At 36.8% G+C, this 19,497-nt stretch overlaps 1 protein-coding gene across 17 annotated transcripts in view; it reads left to right on the top strand.

Annotated features, from left to right (window-relative positions):
- LOC145270991 (protein numb-like) overlaps window positions 1-19,497 on the top strand; it is a 464,442-nt gene that overhangs the window by 211,127 nt on the left and 233,818 nt on the right. The gene's annotated exons all lie outside the window — the stretch shown is intronic.

Raw genomic sequence — 19,497 nt, 5'->3', positions numbered from 1 at the left:
GAGAGGCCACAGAAAAGAGAAAAGGGCACCCCCCACCAAACTACATAGTCTATTTTGTACTCTGTCAAAGCAGGATATGCTGTTTTTAACAACTCCTGCCCAGATGTGGTAGCAGTACTCCATCCTTGGACGTACTTGGCTTCTGTATAGATAGAAAATTGCATCAGCAGTGAGATATCTACAGAACAGGAGACTTTGTTGGTTTGGTCACATTAAAAGAATGGTTGAGAGATCTTGGATTAGTAGATGTAAAACAGTTGAGGTAGCAGGGTCAGTCACGGGGGAGGTAGTAATAAGAGTAGGCTTTAGAGAAAAAGACCTGGCCAGAGATAGATTAGGTTGAAAGTAAATTTCTAAAAGTCGTCCAACACTTGCCAGCATATAAAAGAGATGTTAAACTGAGTACGATGAAAATGATGCGGAGTTTGGTGTGCAAGTAAATTCTGCTATATTTACATCGTTGCATTTTTTTTTTTTTTAAGCACAGAAAAAAAAATGGAAGCAAAATGTTCGCTTCACATGCATTTATTTTCGTAGGTTTTAATTAAATTAGTCATATCTGCGTGTGAAAATGAACGGCTGTCTTCGACGAAGCAACACTGACAGAAATAAAATTCTATGCTTTTTTGCAGTTGCTATTTTCACTGAAACTGCATTGATTGGTTGACACCAGTCATGTGATTTGCACAGCCAATAGAAATTGCTTATTTTACATTCTTTATTTCTAGTTTTTGTCTTCAATTAAACTAGTTAATACAGTATCAGGGAGATATGTATGAATATAATTACTGTGTTTTAGCAGTTAATTTATCATAATAGTAAGCTGTATATATATATATATATATATATATACTAGCAAAAGTACCCGTCATTGACTGGGTTCAAAAACAGCCTACAGAAAATGGACTCTGATTTATGAAAGTATGATAGGTTATGAAAATGAAGGCTTGTAAAGAGATAGCTTTGAATTTGGGGTATCAAAACCAAAGCAAAATATGATGAAAGTAAAAATAAAATAGATAAACCCCATAATTTATTATACCATACCTGTTCACACTAAAACACTTATCACAATATTCTGTGGATCTATATTAAGAAACCTTGTTAAACTTTGTGACATATTTCCATTCTATGGAGGTTAGGCGCGAACGAGCACCCCATAATTTTATTATACTATATTTCTTCAAACTTAAACATAATTATCAAAGTATACTTATGCAGATAGATATGAAAAGTCTTTATTAAAGTGTGTGCCTGTTTCCATTCTATGGAGGCCAGGCACGAATGCAGACCCCACAATTTTATTATACCATCCCTATTTAAGTAAAACATACTTATCAAAGTATTCTTATGTACATCTATATCAAAAACATTTGTAAACGTTTTTTTTTCTTTCTAATTTTTAACTTTTTTTTATTTCCATACTTTGTGGACCAGGCGCGAATGCAGACCCCACAATTTTAATGAACCACCGTTCTGCAGGATCAAACATACCCATTCCTGTATCTCGATACATCTATCATTATATGTAATCAGTTTTTTAAAATAGTCAACCATATAGGAGCCTATTCGTGACCAGACACACACACACAGACACACACATTCAGCATTATATTATATATATATATATATATATATATATATATATATATATGTGTGAAACTAAAATTGTCTTTCTGTGTGTGTGTACATTTCCCTACCAAACTACTGTCAATTTTCAGTCTACAGACTCGAGTTTTGAAATAAGAGGTATTGAGATTTTGGAAAATCTTTTTAATGTGTTTTCGGCAAGAAATTTTGCTGTCAAGGGGTCAATATTCAATGATTTGACCTTTGAAAACTCCACCAAACTCCTCCGCCAATTTTGGATCTGTACATCAGAAATTTTAGATGTAGGTTACTTAAACGTTTTAATTTGATTTGAGCCCAAAACAAATGTTAAGGGGTCAAAATTGGGGTCAAAGTTAAAATAATTTGACTTCTGCGATCTCTACCAAATTACTCGGCCAATTTTTAGTCTAAACATTTGAAATTTTACATAAAGGGTATTCAGACATATAGTGAGCTTTTTAATCAGCTTGCCAAAAGGTCAAAGTTGAAAGAGTTAACCTTTGCAGACTCTACCAAACTCCTCTGCCAATTTTGGATCTAAACACTTGAAATTTTAGATGTAGGTTACCTGGGCATAGGTAAAACTTTTTAATATATAGTTATATATATATATATATATATATATATATATACTAAAAAAAGTACCCGTCGTTGACTGGGTTCTAAAACAGTCTACAGAAAATGGAATTTGATTTATGAAAGTATGATAGGTTATGAAAATGAAGGGTTGTAAAGAGATAGCTTCGAATTTGGGGGTATCAAAACCAAAGCAAAATATGATGAAAGTAAAAATAAAATAGATAAACCCCATAATTTATTATACCATACCTGTTCACACTGAAACGCTTATTACAATATTCTGTGGATCTATATTAAAAAACCTTGTTAAACTTTGTAACATATTTCCATGGAGGTCAGGCGCGAACGAACACCCCATAATTTTATTATACCATATTTCTTCAAACTGAAACATAATTATCAAAGTATACTTACGCAGATAGATATGAAAAGTCTTTATTAAAGTTTGTGCTTATTTCCATTCTATGGAGGCCAGGCGCGAATGCAGACCCCACAATTTTATTATACCATCCCTATTTAAGTTAAACATACTTATCAAAGTATTCTTATGTACATCTATATCAAAAACACTTGTAAACGTTTTGTTTTAATTTTTTATTTCTATACTTTGTGGACCAGGCGAGAACGCAGACCCCACAATTTTAATGAACCACCGTTCTGCAGGATCAAACGTACCCATTCCTGTGTCTCGATACATCTATCATTATATGTAATCAGTTTTTTAAAATAGTCAACCATATAGGAGCCTATTCGTGACCAGATACACACACACACACAGCTTTATATTATAGATATATGTACATAAATTTATGAACAGTACAAAGGGCCCAAGCAAAGCCGGGCTGAACTGCTAGTATATATATATATATATATATATATATACATATATATATATATATATATCAAATGGGTTTAAAGAATATGAATATATTTCTATATACAGATCTATCAGGATATAAGAAGCTCAACATGTGCAGGTGGAACAAAGTGAAATTAAAGACCAGATAAAGTAAATATATTAATATATGTACAGGGTGAAACGATAAAATTGTCGCTCTAAATAAAACAACACTACAGCTTTATTTTAAAACTTTTATTGAAAAAAATAAATTCGGGTTACTTGATTGTGTAGTAGAACTGACATATATTCAATGTAGCCGCCTTTAACCTCAGTCACTGCCTCCATACGGGTTCAGAACTGGGAGCATACCTTTTCCGTAAGTGCCAGCGGAAGCGTGGTGAATATTCGGCGGATGTCGCCAATCAATTGTGGGAGGTCATGTTGGGGATGTTCTCGACGTATGACTGTAGTCCAACGGGCTCAGGTCGGGGAAGGAGAAAGGTACAAAGTCGTAGCACTCCTTCTAAAGCCAAGGCTAGATCTTTTGTGCCGAGTCTTGCTGCCACACCCAGGGTCTGGGAGCGGCCACCTGATTGCACCAGGGGATCACCACACTCTTCAGCACATCCAGGTACATTTTGGTGTTGACTTTCAAGCCGACTTCAAAGATGTGAGATGGCATAATTTGGCCCTCATTGAAACCACACCAAATACTATAACCATGGCTTAAAACTTAATTTTCATCACCCTTGGCATGTCCCTGTTATTCATGACAGTCTAGTAATGCATTTTTACGGTGCTGGCAATGGTCCTGTTGTCATAACTCTGATCGTTAGAGAGCATGAATTGTACAGCGGTGAATCTCTGATCTCGCTTGTCGAACATTGTGTCACTTCCAGACATGATAGAAGGCTCCTATCGCTCTTGGGATTTGTACACAACTGGCCAACTAGTAGATGGTCTGCAACAAAAAAAGAAAACCAGTTTTCACCAAACGGAAATGGAATCATGTTGTCTTCTCTAAGGCGATAATTTTATCGTTCCACCCTGTATACATATAGCCCAGCTGTGCTAAACAGATCTTTTTTTATTTGATGTTACCATTTGGTCATTATTGTCAGTATTGATTTATTGATATTACTTTGCTATTTTTTTTTAATTTCCTCTGAAATTTACCAGTCTTAACAGGACAATAATCAGTACGGATATTACTAAAATGCATCCGTTTAGTATGCATGGTTTTCGAAGAAGATGCCATCTTAAGCATAACTATTGAAAGAAATTTGTATTTGGTGCTTAAGCCTGAAAAATTAAGGGTCGATGCTCACCGTTATGCCAACTGGAAACGCCTGAACATTTTCTTAAAAAATGACGACTTTTGTAGGCTTTCAGGTATGCTGAAAACAAATATCACAGGGAAAATTAGCGCAGACAAAAAGTTTTCAAGATAAAAATAAAATACCTGTATTTTGTTATGTAATTTCTAGTAGTTTTATTTGGCCGCCATCTTTGTTGTTTCAATGAAATGGTATATTGAGCATGTGCGCGCATGCTGCAGTGAGCAGATAATCTGTGTTAGTTAACTCAACGCAATTCCGAAAGCCGTTCTTAACATGGGGAGGTGGATTTTTTTTTTCTGAAAGCCATTCTTAACATGGTGAGGTAGTAGGGAGGTTCTTCCGAAAGCTGTTCTTAACATGGGGAGGTGGGGTGGTTTATTCCGAAAGCCGTTCTTAACATGGGGAGGTGTGTGTATGTGTAGGGGGAGGTATTCTGAAAGGCGTTAGTGTGGAGATTTGATGAAGTGTTTACTTAAGGGGGCGGTTCATTAGGAATTTGTTAACGTTGGACTTGAATACATCCAAGTTGTAGTCAGGTGGGAAGCAGGCAAATGGAACAGAGTTCCACAGGCGTGCAGTTCTAAGAAAGAAGCTTTGTTCATGAAATCCACGTTTTGATTTAGGCACAGATAAAGAGTGGGGGTAATTTTTCACAGTGGATTCAGCTAGACGGGTGTTTTTTGTGAAAGATTGGCGAGGGGGGACCAGAGAATAAAGTTCAGACGAGCACCAGTCCAGATGTGGCAGCAATAATACGAATGGTAGCCTTGTAGAGACATAGGATACTCTCAGGTATGAGTAGTCTTCTTGCTCGATGGAAAAAGAACCCACCTTCTTTGAAGCAACAAAAGAAGCCAATATTTTTATTATCAATTCTTCAGCTGGTTTAATTCTTTTCAAATCAGCTATTTTTTTTTCACAATTCTGCCTTTTTGTAAATGAGAGAAAAAAAAATGTATTGACTTATTGATAGTATGTAATCTTTTTTTTGCTTTTTTGTTCGACGATTTCTTGGAAGTTCGATTTGGAAAATGCATTTTAATTTCCTCTGAAATTCACTATTCTCGAAAGAACCATAATGGGAACGGATATTCCTAAAATGTCTCTATTCACTGCATATAGTTGCGGAAAAAAACGTAATTTCAAGCACGAAAGAACTGACCCATTAAATTATCGCCCCGTTAGTCTCCTCCCACTTTTCGCCAAAATATTTGAATCCATAATTAATCAAGCTCTAATCCATTACCTTAAAGATGCTAAACTTCTGACCGACCAACAATATGGATTTAGACAAGCCCGTTCCACAGCAGATATCCTAACTGTAATCTCTGAACGTATATACCATTCACTGGACAAAGCAGGGAGGGTAAAGCGGTAGCTCTAGATATATCTAAGGCTTTTGACAGGGTATGGCATGAAGGTCTCCTCAGGAAAATCAGATCATACAGTATCACTGGACGAATAATTAATCCTTCTTAGATAAGAGAAAAATCCAGGTTGTCCTCGACGGTCGTACATCTAAACAATATGATATAAATGCGGGAGTGTGTCAGGGGTCTATCCTTAGACTTTTATTATTCCTAATATTCATAAATGACCTCCCTGACAGAATTGCCTTTAAGATGGGTATATATGCTGATAACACCACGCTCTTATAACAGGCACGACAGGAAAACAAATGAACACATATCTAAGGAAATGGCAGAAACACTAGAGGAACACCTCCAATCTGTAGTGAAATGGGGACAAAAATGGATGGTCACATTCAATGCTGCCAAAACTAAACTTGCTTCCTTCAATAATTACAAGAAACCTTCTCTACCACCAATAGCAATAGCCAACGACTCTTTATCTGAGAGTACATCTTTCAAACTGCTTGGCCTAACGTTCACAGGAAACATGTGGAACAATTACATTGAAAGCATTGCCAGGACTGCTGCAAAGAAGGTAGGCTCTCTCTACCGTGCTAGAAAACTACTAACACCCGAAAGTATTCTGTAATCTCCAACCTGATGGGTCCTGAACTGTCATCTAAGTTTCAGTTCAGGACCTATCAGGTTGGAGACTGTTTTGAACATTGTCTAGGAGCGAGAGACTACTAGCAGATGCGCCAGCCCAAATATGACAACAATACTCCATACATGGGCGAATGGTGGCCTTATAGAGGTACAGAATACTTTCGGGCGTTAGTAGCTTTCTAGCACAGTAGAGAGAGCCTACCTTATTTGCAGCAGTCCTAGCAATGCTTTCAATGTAATTGTTCCACCTCTTGTTTCCTGTGAACGTTAGGCCAAGTATTTTAATTGTGAATGCTCTGACGAACTGCAAGCACTTGTGTCCCCTCGACATAAATACCCCTGACAAACTCGATAAGCAGCAAAATCCCACCCCTTCACAGTTGAGATCCCTAGATGTAAGAGAGCTTTCTACTCCAGTAGTTTCTTCCCCAGAACTGCTAGACTTTGGAATTCCCTTCTGGGTCCCTGCTTCCCCAACTGTACTGACATGCAGAAGTTCAAGTCTAGCGTGAACCGACATCTTGCTGTCTCTACTTCGTACATAGTATCGCAGTAGCTCATGCCCCTGATAGTAGCCCCTTACATCAACGTGGCAATATGCCTTGTTTGGGGTGAAAATGTAATAAAAAAAAATATCGCCACTTGCACTCTGGCATGCAAAAATTGTGCTAGGCACCTCTGTTAGCATTTCCTTGTGTGGGCGCCCAAGGCGATTACCTATAAACTAACCCCTACTCAAAAAGAGAAGGCAAAGCCTGCGAGGGTGGACCACCTAGAACTGCACAGAAGTAAACTCCCGCCGCAAACTCAAACTGGACCAGATCATTACAGTTGATTTTAGGGGGGTCCAGGATAAACATCCCTAGCTGAAGAGACAATTCATTGTAAAAATAACATTCAAGATGGGAACAGTAGTCCGAATAATCAAAATAACGCAAAAAAAAAATGACCTATTTCCAAAGATGTTTGTGCAAATATAAATCTGTCCTCAAATAAGTTGGACTTTAGATCTAAAAATCAATGTTTTATGAAAATGTCTTATCAATTTCAAAAATTTCATAATGCAGAGAAAAAAAAAATTTGTTTTTGTATTTCATGATAATCAATCGATTATTGATTTTCCAGATTTGTAAACAGATTTTTGTAAACACACACACACGCGCGCACTTAAGAAAAACCATTCCCACAAGATTCTGCAGCAAGGGTTAAAAAGTTAAAATGCAAAAATACGACAAACGCCATTTTCAAACTGGCAATAAACTTATGACAAGAATCATTGGCCTTCAGGTCAAGATCAAAGTGTAGTATCTGTTCTTCAATTTCTTGTTCTCTGTCAGTGGAGGAGAAATACTCTAACGACAAACACTGTAGAATTTCAACAATCAGTCACACTCCAAAAATCATATTTTTTGTTATGTGATATCGGATTTTTGGCTTTCAATTTAAAACAAGCTCTTAGTCTAAGTCTATATTTTTTAGTCACACTCCAAAAACCATCTATATATTAATAGGATAGTGTGTGTTATCTATTTTGTGTGTCATGTCTACATCCAAGTGACTGTCATTTAATTTTTATGGACTTCCATTTCTTGTAATAAATAATTTTACCAAGATTTTTTTTTTTTACATAGGCGGCACCACTTATCAAGGTCAAGAGGCCACTTGTTTACGTTAGACTTGAAGACAACTATATTGTAGTCAGTTCAAATGCAAAAATGCGACAAACGCCATTTGCAAACTGGCAATATTCTTACAACAATCCTTGGCCTTCATGTCAAGATTAAAGTGTAGTATCTGTTCTTCAGATGCTACACTTTAATTTCTTGTTCTCTGTCAGTGGAGGAAAAATCCTTCACGATGGAGGCAATTTTTATTTTTGTTCCTTTTTTCCACATTAAAAAACGACCCTGGTGTCTAACTCTGTCCCGTGGGGAGACCTTGTAAATAGGAATACTCTTACAAAAAAATCTGTTGGATTTCAACAATTAGTCACACTCCAAAAATCATATTTTTCATTATGTGATAGCAGATTTTTTGCCTTCAGTTTAAAACAAGCTTTTAGTCCGAGTCTACATTTGTAGTCACACTCCAAAAATCATCTATATATAAATAGGATAGCGTATGGTTATTTATTTTGCGTGTCACGCTTACATCCGAGTGACTGTCATTTAATTGTTATGGATTCCCATTTCTTGTAATAAATAATTTTACCAAGAATTCTTTATTGATTTTGGTTTAGGTTTTGATTATAGCTGAAGGATCTCGAGGTATTTATATATATATATATATATATATATATTTTTTTTTTTCATAAGTTTTATTTCGGTTTCGATTCAAGCTAATGCACCCAAGTGATATGGATATATTTTTTTAAGTTTTGAAATCGCAACTTTATAATATATAAAAATCGATAGATCATTAACACTATAATACTATATAGGAAATCTGCAAGGATTAAAATATCATATTTAAGCGTATAACAAATTGCTACAAAGCCAAAATTGAATTAAGCTTCTTTCTTAGAACTGCACACCTATGGAATTGTTTTCCGTTTTCCTGCTTTCCAGCTGGCTACGATATGGTTTTCTTCAAGTCTAACGTAAACAAGTTTTTGATGAGCCGTTCCATATAAGTTAACAAATTTACAGAATTTCTATTACTAACAATTGCTATATTGTCCAATTGTCTACTGTACACTCTTTAATCCTTATCCTCGAGTGGCCTCTTGGCCTTGATCAGTGGTGCCGCCTATGTAAAAAAAAAAAAAATTCTTGGTAAAATTATTTATTACAAGAAATGGAAGTCCATAAAAATTAAATTGAAAGCCAAAAATCCGATATCACATAATGAAAAATATGATTTTTGGAGTGTGACTGATTGTTGAAATTCAACAGTGTTTGTCGTTAGAGTATTTCTCCTCCACTGACAGAGAACAAGAAATTGAAGAACAGATACTACACTTTGATCTTGACCTGAAGGCCAAGGATTGTTGTTGCAAATTGTGTTTGTCGCATTTTTGCATTTTAACTTTTTAACCCTTGCTGCAGAATCTTGTGGGAATGGTTTTTCTTTAGTGCGTGTGTGTGTGTTTACAAAAATCTGTTTACAAATCTGGAAAATCAATAATCGATTGATTATCATAAAATACAAAAACAATTTTTTTTTTCTCTGCATTATGAAACTTTTGAAATTGATAAGACATTTTTATAAAACATTGATTTTTAGATCTAAAGTCCAACTTATTTGAGGACAGATTTATATTTGCACAAACATCTTTAGAAATAGGTAATTTTTTTTTTTTTTTTTGCGTTATTTTGATTATTCGGACTATTGTAACCATCTTGAATGTTATTTTTACAATGAATTGTCTCTTCAGCTAGGGATGTTTATCCTGGACCCTCTAAAATCAACAGAGATAAGACCATTCATGTAACAATCTGGTCCAGTTTGAGTTTGTGGCGGGAGTTTAGTTCTAGGTGGTCCACCCTTGCAGGCTTTGCCTTCTTTCTTTGAGTGGGGGTTAGTTTATTTCTAATCGCCTGGAATCACCGGGGAATGCTGACGGGGTTACCCAGAGCAATTTTTGCATGTCAGAGTGCCCTTCGTCGGGAGCGCTGACTTTTCAATTCCACTTTTCTGGTCCTGGATATGACCTTAAACTATATCTGATGTTGAGACCCCAGCTTGTGGGCTTTGGGGAGTGTGGAGCTACCCTTTAATTGCCATTGCTCCCAGGTCCACTCTTCAAAATCACTGCATTCAACATTAAAGGGTCGATATGTCGTAAAACAAAAACAACCAACCTACTATGCCGAATACGAACAATGAACTCCTGATACGTTGCTCTAACTGTATAACATGTATGTGCTGATCTCCGAGAAAAATGACATCCAATATCGAATGTGGAACTTGTAGATGCGTTTCTTTTGACCTATAATCATTTAATCGCCACACCGGTCAGCTTTGATATGGAAGACGATGATGGTGTTCAGCTCTCGGTCCTTTAATTCCTTGGAAAATTTCTGAAGAAGAATCTTCGCAATTTACACCTGAATTATCAACAAAAAAAGTCATCTTATAGATGCTAAACTTCTTATTGACCAACAATATGGATTTAGGCAAGCCTGTTACACAATACCAGTCACTGGACAAAGCGAGGGAGGATAGAGCGGTAGCTCTAGATATATCTAAGGCTTTTGACAGGGTATGGCATGAAGGTCTTCTCAGGAAAATCAGATCATATGGTATCACTGGAAGAATGCATAACATAATTAAATCCTTCTTAGATAAGAGAAAAATCCAGGTTGTCCTCGACGGTCGTACATCTAAACAATATGATACAAATGCGGGAGTACCTCAGGGGTCTATCCATGGACCTCTATTATTCCTAATATTCATAAATGACCCTAGAAGATGACCTCCGATCTGTAGTGGAATGGGGACATAAATGAATGGTCACATTCAATGCTGCCACGACTAAACTTGTTTTCCTTCAATAATTACAAGAAACCTTCTCTGCCACCAATAGCAATGGTCAAAGATTCTTTATCTGAAAGTACATCTTTTAAACTCCTCGTCCTAATGCTCACAGGAAACATGAGTTGGAACAATTACATTGAGAGTATCGTCAGGACTGCCGTGAAGAAGGCGGCTTCTCTCTACCATGCTAGAAAGATACTAACGCCCGAAAGTATCTTATACCTCTATAAGGCCACCATTCACCCATGTATGGAGTATTGTTGTCATATTTGGGCTGGTGCATCTGCTACTAGTCTCTCACTCCTAGACAAGGTTCAAAAGAGAGTCACCAATCTGATAGGCACTGAACTGTCATCTAAACTTCAGCCTCTGTCCTATCGACGAAATGTTGCATCCCTCTGCCTGTTCTACAAGTACTTTAACGGTGAATGCTCTAACGAACTGCAAGCACTTGTGCCCCCTCGACGTAAATATCCCCAACAAACCTGACAAGCAGCTAAATCCCACCCCTTCACAGTAGAGATCCCTAGATGTAAGAGAGCCTTCTACTCCAGTAGTTTCTTCCCCAGGACAGCTAGACTTTTGAATTCCCTTCCGGGTCCCTGCTTCCGCAACTGTACTGACATGCAGAAGTTCAAGTGTAACGTGAACCGACATCTTGCTGCCCAACTCCCTACACAGTACCCCTGATGCTTATGTCCCTGACAGTAGCTCCCTACACTAAAGTGGTAATGTGCCTTGTTTGGGGTGAAAATGTAATAAATTTCCTAGCTCAGAAACTCTTGAGATACATGGATGGTATTCAGCTCTCGGTCAGCCCAATCATTTTATCCTTTTTTTTTTTTTTATCATGTTCTCATTAATTGATTTGAATTTAACACGCGTACGCGCGAACATTAAAAACGCATCGTTATTTTCATGGCAGCTTAGATCTATTCTATGGTCCCCCCTCACCAAACTTTCACGAAAAACAATCGTCTAGCTAAAACCACTATCAATAATTTCCCACACTCCACACTAAACACTATCAATAATTTTCCACACACACACACACTAAACCTGAATGTAGATTCCATGAACAAAGTTTATTTCTTAGAACTGCACGCCTGTGGAACTCTCTTCCGTTTGCCTACTTTCCAGCTGACTACAATCTGATTGTCTTCAAGTCCAACGTAAACAAGTTCTTGATGAAACGTCCCTCTAAGTAATTCAATTTACAAAATTTCCACAACTTGTGATTACTACGCTATAATCACATTGACTAAGGTATACCCATTAACCCTTATTCTCGAGTGGCCTCCGGGCCTTGATAATGGTGATTCTTGTGTAAAAAGAAAAAAGTATCAGTTCGTGTAAATATTTCCAACTGGATGGACGATGTTAGGGTCCATCCTTGAATCATTTATGAACTCATTAATTGAAATTTTACTCATGTTCACCCCTTACAAAACATATCGCCACTTGGACGTAAGGGGCACTATTTGAGATCATGCCTAGGAACGATTAACAAGATATTTGTTTACATTACATTTAAACTTCTGCATATTAGAACATCCAGGGAAGCAGGCAGCAGGCAGGGAATTCCAAAGTCTAGCTGTTCGAGGGAAGAAACTATTAGAATAGAAAGCTTTCTGGCATCTAGGGACAAACCCTACAAACTTTTTAGAAAATTTTTGAAAAAGAATCTTCACAATTAAACCAGCCCCACCTGAATTATAATACGGAAAAGTCGCAGGAATAGGTTTTTCTAACTCTTAAACTAACTCTTGAAGTCTGTATGGATATTCAAATGTTCCACAGAATTTCTTTATCTCTCAAATAGTGAGTTAGTAAAGTAGCTCTGGCTGAAGGGAGTATTGAGCACTGTTGAAGTAAATACTGACAGTTTACACATAATATTATATTTTCATATATGTGATAAAATTATATATATAGATGCAATCCTGGAAATAAACTCTAACCATCCAAGTGCAATAGTTTGGATCTCTCTTGCACTTGGTTCACCGGGTATATTGTTTTTCATGTGTTCACTTGCGCCTGTAATAACTTTAATTTTCTTTTGTTCAAGCTGGGGAAGGGGCATCCTACCAGATGCCAGACATTTTCTTGCTATCTCATCTATATATATATATAAAAGCGAAAATGTGTGTATGTATGTATGTTCGCTTTTTGTGTATGCCTCCAAAAGGCTTTTTTCCGCCGGATTCTCGAGGTCGTCGCTCATTTTGAAGACTTTTTATATCACGTCTAAATGATAATATCTACGACTTAACAACAGTGGTCGCCTCTCTATTTAATTTGCCCGACTTTGAAACGTTAATTATTCGACATTTTCGGATCGGCACGTGTTGCATCCGTTTTTCGGTATAAAAAGAAAAGAAAACTTGATTTGAATTACTGCCTGCGTGGACCTCCGTGGCCCGAGCAACAAGATCAAAGTGGAGTATCTGTTCAGACCATATGTTGGGGTAACCCCGCATATCAGACCTTGGTCAATGTAGGGGCAACCCTTCATACCAACAGTTACTATCCAGCTCTCATTTCCCACCTCTCGGGAGCTGGTCCCCCTTTTCCCTCCCTCCTCCCTCTCTCTCCACATTAAAAATCGGCCTTGTGCCTAATCTGCTCAGTGGGGAAGCAAATAAATACATACTGCCTGCGCGGACTTCCGTGGCCCGAACGACAAGATCAAAGTGTAGTATCTGTTCTGACAGATACTGCAAGCAAAGACCATATGTGGGTGTAACCCCACATGTCAGACCTTGGTCAATGTAGGGATCACCCTACAGACCAACAGTTACTATCTGGTTCCCATTTCCCACCTCTTGGGAGCTGGTCCCCTTTTCCCTCCCTCCTCCCTCTCTCTCCACATTAAAAAAAACGGCCTTGTGCCTAATTTGCTCAGTAGAGAAGAAAATAAATACAACGGCCAGTGGTCTCTAGAAAGCTATGTAACGTTTGGTCAATGTCGGCTTCGTCATATCAGACGGTTTCTTTCATTTCGAGACGAGACACTCCCCCTAATAAACAGGGAACTGGTTTTCCCCAAAGTTAGTTAAAAACAAACAAACCGGTTTAATCACCTCATTAAAAACTCTCCCGCAGAAAATGTTAACTGCTGAATAGCTATTACTTACGATTGCCGCATGTGTATTAAGCTTTTTCATATAAAAAAAAAAGAAGCGTGGTAAATAAAACACTGTCCTGCACTCAAAGTTCACGACAATAACTCGTCAAAAACGGGCACCTGTTTTGTTTTCACACTTTACTATTTTCCAACTGCGCGTCAAGACTTCGTTTTTTGTTTTTTTTTTAAAACAACCAACGATTTTTTCGTAACCTCCCTCGCTAGTCTATAATATAAATCTCAACTGTCTGTTTAAATGTATGTATGTTTGTATTTTTGACTAAAACTTTCGACAGAGGCAACGGATTTTCACGAGATTGGTATCGTTTTGAAGCTCGACCCTTCAGACGACAAATATCCAAAAATTGACTGAAAATATTAATTCCTTCACCCTTAAATGGGTATTTTATCACAAGGAAGGATCGCCTTTTTGCCGATATTTTCAAAACTCATCTCCTCTTTTTGATTGACTAGCCTTAATTTAAACCATCGCCAAACACCTGAGAAACGCCAAGTACCCAGACTAGCCTATATATATAAAAGGCAAAATGTGTGTGACCATTTCGTGTATGTCTCGCAAAGGCTTCTTTCGCACACTCTCCCGGGGTCGTTACAATCGCTTACAACTGTTTATATAGCCTCTAGATAATAATATCTACAATTTGGGAATGCGGGTCGCCTCTACACTTATTTCTGTCAACTTTTATGAGATTCGCTCTATTTCGCTCTGTCACCTGTTTGTCCTGCTTTTCAGTATAAATAAAGTGAAACTAAATTCAATCCGTACGTTCTCGGCATCGCGCCGGGAAACGTCTGGAAGCAATCAGCTTTGATCAATGTGGAGACAAACTCCTCTCATATCAGACAATTGCTAATCAATTTGGACAAAGGGGACCTGCTTTCCTCCTCCCCAACAGATGTTGGGGAAAAAACCAGTCAAAATTGGGTAAACAAACCAAAGTTAACTACTATTAGGTCAAATAGAAGCATCCGAGTTAACTTTTATTGCTTAGGGCCACCTATTTTTAATTATTAAATAAATAAATTCAAACGTTTTCAGTTGTATGTCGCAGTGGCCCAGTGGTTAATATCGTATGTCTTTTTTTCACACTTTAATTTCCAACTTTGCTGCAAGGGTTTGGGTTCGATCCTCATACTCACCTACCAAAACTTTTTTTTAAATTTTAAATCCCCCCATCCGGAGTTTGGATTTACCGAAAACCACACACCTCCAAACACCCGGTACCCCCCGCTAGTATATTCTAATCAAGAGATCTTTTTAAGATTTTAACCGTATGTATGTCCGTCTAAAACTTTCGACAGAGGTGACAGATTTTCACGAGATCGGTATCGTTTTGAAGCTCGAGCCTTCGGACGACAAATATCAAAAAATTGGCTATAAACATTGTCTTCACTCTCAAATGGGAGGGGGTCGCTTTTTCGAAAGTCATCCCCTCTTTTTGATTGACTAGCCTTAATTTAAAACTTCACCCTCAACTGGGCACTTTTCTACAAGGAGGGTGTTTTTTTTTTGTTTTTTTTTTTGCATCCCCATTTTTTTTTTTTTTGCATCCCCATTGTTTTTTTTTTGCATCCCCATTTTTTTTTTTGCATCCCCCTTTTTTTTTTGCATCCCCATTGTTTTGTTTTTTTTGCACCCCCATTTGTTTTTTTTGCACCCCCATTTTTTTTTTTTTTTTGCATCCCCATTGTTTTTTTTTTTTTGCATCGCCATTTTTTTTTTTTTTGCATCCCCATTGTTTTTTTTTTTTGCATCCCCATTTGTTTTTTTTGCATCCCCATTTTTTTTTTGCACCCCCATTTGTTTTTTTTGCACCCCCATTTGTTTTTTTTGCACCCCCATTTTTTTTTTTTTTGCATCCCCATTGTTTTTTTTTTTGCATCGCCATTTCTTTTTTTGCACCCCCATTTTTTTTTTTTTTTGCATCCCCCCCCTTTTTTTTTTTTTTGCATCCCCATTGTTTTTTTTTTTTTGCATCCCCATTGTTTTTTTTGTTTTTTTTTTCATCCTCATTTTTTTTTTTTTTTTGCATCCCCATTTTTGCAAGTCATTGTATCGGTTGGAATGACTTTACTAATTTCAATGTTCCGAACTTCCAGTTGCGTCTTGGAGTAGGGGTAAGAGGTCAGGTTTTCTTTCACTTTCTTTTCTGCCCTCGTGTCATGGGTTCGAGCCTGCTTGACTACTACCATTTTTTCTTTCTTTGTTTTTTTTTCTCAACACACACGTCCAAACATCCAGGCAATGCTGGGTACCACGGCTAGTAGATAAGAAATGAATAAAAACAGGATTGTGTCTTTTTAATAAAATATCTGAAAGATAATATCCAAAGATTATGTATGTAAATGAGATAAGTCACAGATTATAGATCCAGTGAATTATCCAGTCAGATATTACATTGAGGTAATGCTTTCAGGACGATCATAGCCGGAAAGGTAAAGCTCAATGTATAAAAATAGAGCAATACATTAATCACCGTCTAAATAACATTCAAATCATATTTTCAATATATGTGCTGAAAAGCAAAATACTTGTATACTTGTTTATTCATAGCTGAACATTTTGCTAATCGCATTTCATTTCTTCTGATGATGTGAGCCATTATTGAAAATCCATGGATTAAGGAAATAAATATAATTTCTCTCCATATATTCCTTGTTTCAAACAATAAATTAACTTAAATATGTGTATATAGTTTTTAATCTACAGAATTTAACTTTAATCATTAAACTTATATATATATATATATATATACACGAGCAAACAGTTAATAAAACATTAAAAAACACTTTGAAAAAGAGTTAAAAACACGAACTCAGAATATTACATATAAGACATATATATATATATATATATCAAATAAAAATTACAATTGAATTTACCAAAATGATCCAAGATGGTAAAACTAAAGTTTATTATAAATATTAAAGAATTAATATTTATAAAGTAATCTCAACCAGATGTAAAAGCTCGATAAAACAAAATAGGAAATAGAGCTTATAATATGAGCAAATAGTTAATAAAATATGTTAAAAAACACTTTGAAATGAGTTAAAAACATATTTAATCTGAAAAGGAAACACTAGATAAGCGGATAGTCCTTAATCCGCGGAGTTTCGAAGAAATACTTTCCTTCTCATCACAGGGTAGGAATTAGCAAAATGCGGGATCGGATTTTGCATGCAAAAGTATTTGATGAAACAACAAGTAAGTGAAAGATCTTACATCCCGTAATTGGAAGAAGATGGTCCATAATAATCCAAAGGCAGAAATCCATGGAATAATTCACAAAAATGTGTACAAGGAAAAAAGGAAAAGATTCCAATAATATTAATAAAAGAAAAATAAGATATGCTTTTCACTCTACTTCCGAGACATAAATATAAATAAGAAAGATCATATATATATATATATATATATATATATGTCATCCACATACAGTACTGTTTCGTTGTATCACAACTCATCAGTGCAGCTAGACATACACCTTTTCACAGCCATGGATCGAACCTACAACCATCGTGTTGACAGTCGGCAGCTCTAACCATGGGATCAAGAATCAGTGCCTGTAAATATTTCTCCTCAAATGCCTAATAAATTAGCATTTGTGCCTCGCAAAGTGCTCAAACTGTCAGTTTGTTTACAAACAAACAGTGGGCTTCGCTTAGTCGCTTAAATACGCGCCGGGTGAAAATATATTTACAAAGTGCTCAACCCAAAGAGGGGGGCTTATTAGTCATCCACATACAGTACTGTTTCGTTGTATCACAACTCATCAGTGTAGCTAGACATACACCTTTTTCCCAACTGTCCCTCTGTCACTAATTTCAGCATTTTCTAATATTATGACTGCTTGATGTAAGGTAAATGTTTTTTTTGTTTTTTTTTTTACATAGGCATCACCACATTATCAAGGCCAAGAGGCCACTCAAGGATAAGGGTTAAAGATTGTACAGTAGAAATTGGGTAATATAGAAATCGTTAGTAATGGAAATTCGGTAAATTTGTTAACTTAAGTGGAACGGTTCATCAAGAACTTGTTTACATTAGACTTGAAGACAACAATATTGTAGTCAGCTGGAAAGCAGGAAAACGGAAGACAATTCCACAGGCGTGCAGTTCTAAGAAAGAAACTTTGTTCATGGAATCTACGTTTAGGTTTAGGCACAGATAAAGAGTGGGGGGAATTATTGATAGTGTTTTCAGTTAGACAAGTGTTTCTTGTGAAAGTTTGGCGAGGGGGGACCATAGACTGAAGCTCAGTCGAACACTTTCCATGAAAATCACCAACTGCACCTCCTATTTAGATTTTATGTCTCCGGGAAACTTATATGGAATGGCTCATCAAGAACTTATTTACGTTAGACTTGAAGACAACCATATTGTAGTTAGCCGGAAAGCAGGAAAAACGGAAGACAATTACATAGGCGTGCAGTTCTAAAAAAGAAGCTTTGTTCATGGAATCTACGTTTAGGTTTAGGCACAGATAAAGAGTGGGGAAAATTATTGATAGCGGTTTCAACTAGACAAGTGTTTCTTGTGAAAGTTTGGCGAGGGGGGACCATAGATTGAAGCTCAGTCGAACACTTGCCATGAAAATCACCAACTGCACCTCGTATTTAGTTTTTATGTCTCCGGGAAATGCCGGGTAGCTCTGCTAGTCTGCTGCAAACGATAAACTGTAAAATGCCAGATGCATGTAGGTGCACAATGCATGTAAACAAATGCATTCTTCTGTTGCAATGTTTTTGTCAACAGTGCACAGTAGTTGTTGCAGTGTTATGACGTGCATTGTTTATATGCAAGTGCAGCATACTCATTATGATAATGGCGGATGCTATTTTTAGCATGTTTGATGCATTATAAGTTGCGCAACCTGCGTTTCACATTCTTTTTGTTTTGTATCGTGAATGTGGTTTTGTATTTCGTTCGTGCATGTTACTGCGATGCGGATTTGTTTGGATTCTTTAAATTAATCTTGATGGAAACTAGCAAAAAAAAAAAAACTTTCATGCAGAAATTGGAACTTGCATCTATCTATATACAAAGATCTCGTTGAAAATCCGTCGCCTCTATCGAAAGTTTTAGGCATACATACATGATGATTGCAACGTCTTGCCAGACGAGTGCCACTCCCTCGAATACTTAAATTCCATGAGCCCAAATGCCTGAGGGAGTATCTATACAAATATGATGTTACAGAGTCTTAGCTTTGTACGACAGCTAACTCTCTCTCTCGGTTCAAAATGTTGAGATCCAGCAACAAGCAAGAGCAAGATAGCCAGCAACAAGTTAAACTGCAGACCAGCTTAATGCGGGTACTGGTCTTCCGCTTTATGGTTTTTTAAATCAGAGATTTGCTTCTCCTAGAAAGGTTGCCTTCACCACGGCTTACGGGAACCCTCTCCACCCCAACACATATATACATACACACAAATATACACGGCAGACATACATATATACATACATTTAAACAGACA

This window comes from Euprymna scolopes, chromosome 46 (genome assembly GCF_053919585.1).
Source record: "Euprymna scolopes isolate OS-2025 chromosome 46, ASM5391958v1, whole genome shotgun sequence".
Taxonomy (NCBI): domain Eukaryota; kingdom Metazoa; phylum Mollusca; class Cephalopoda; order Sepiida; family Sepiolidae; genus Euprymna; species Euprymna scolopes.
This window is presented reverse-complemented; position numbering and strand designations above follow the sequence as displayed.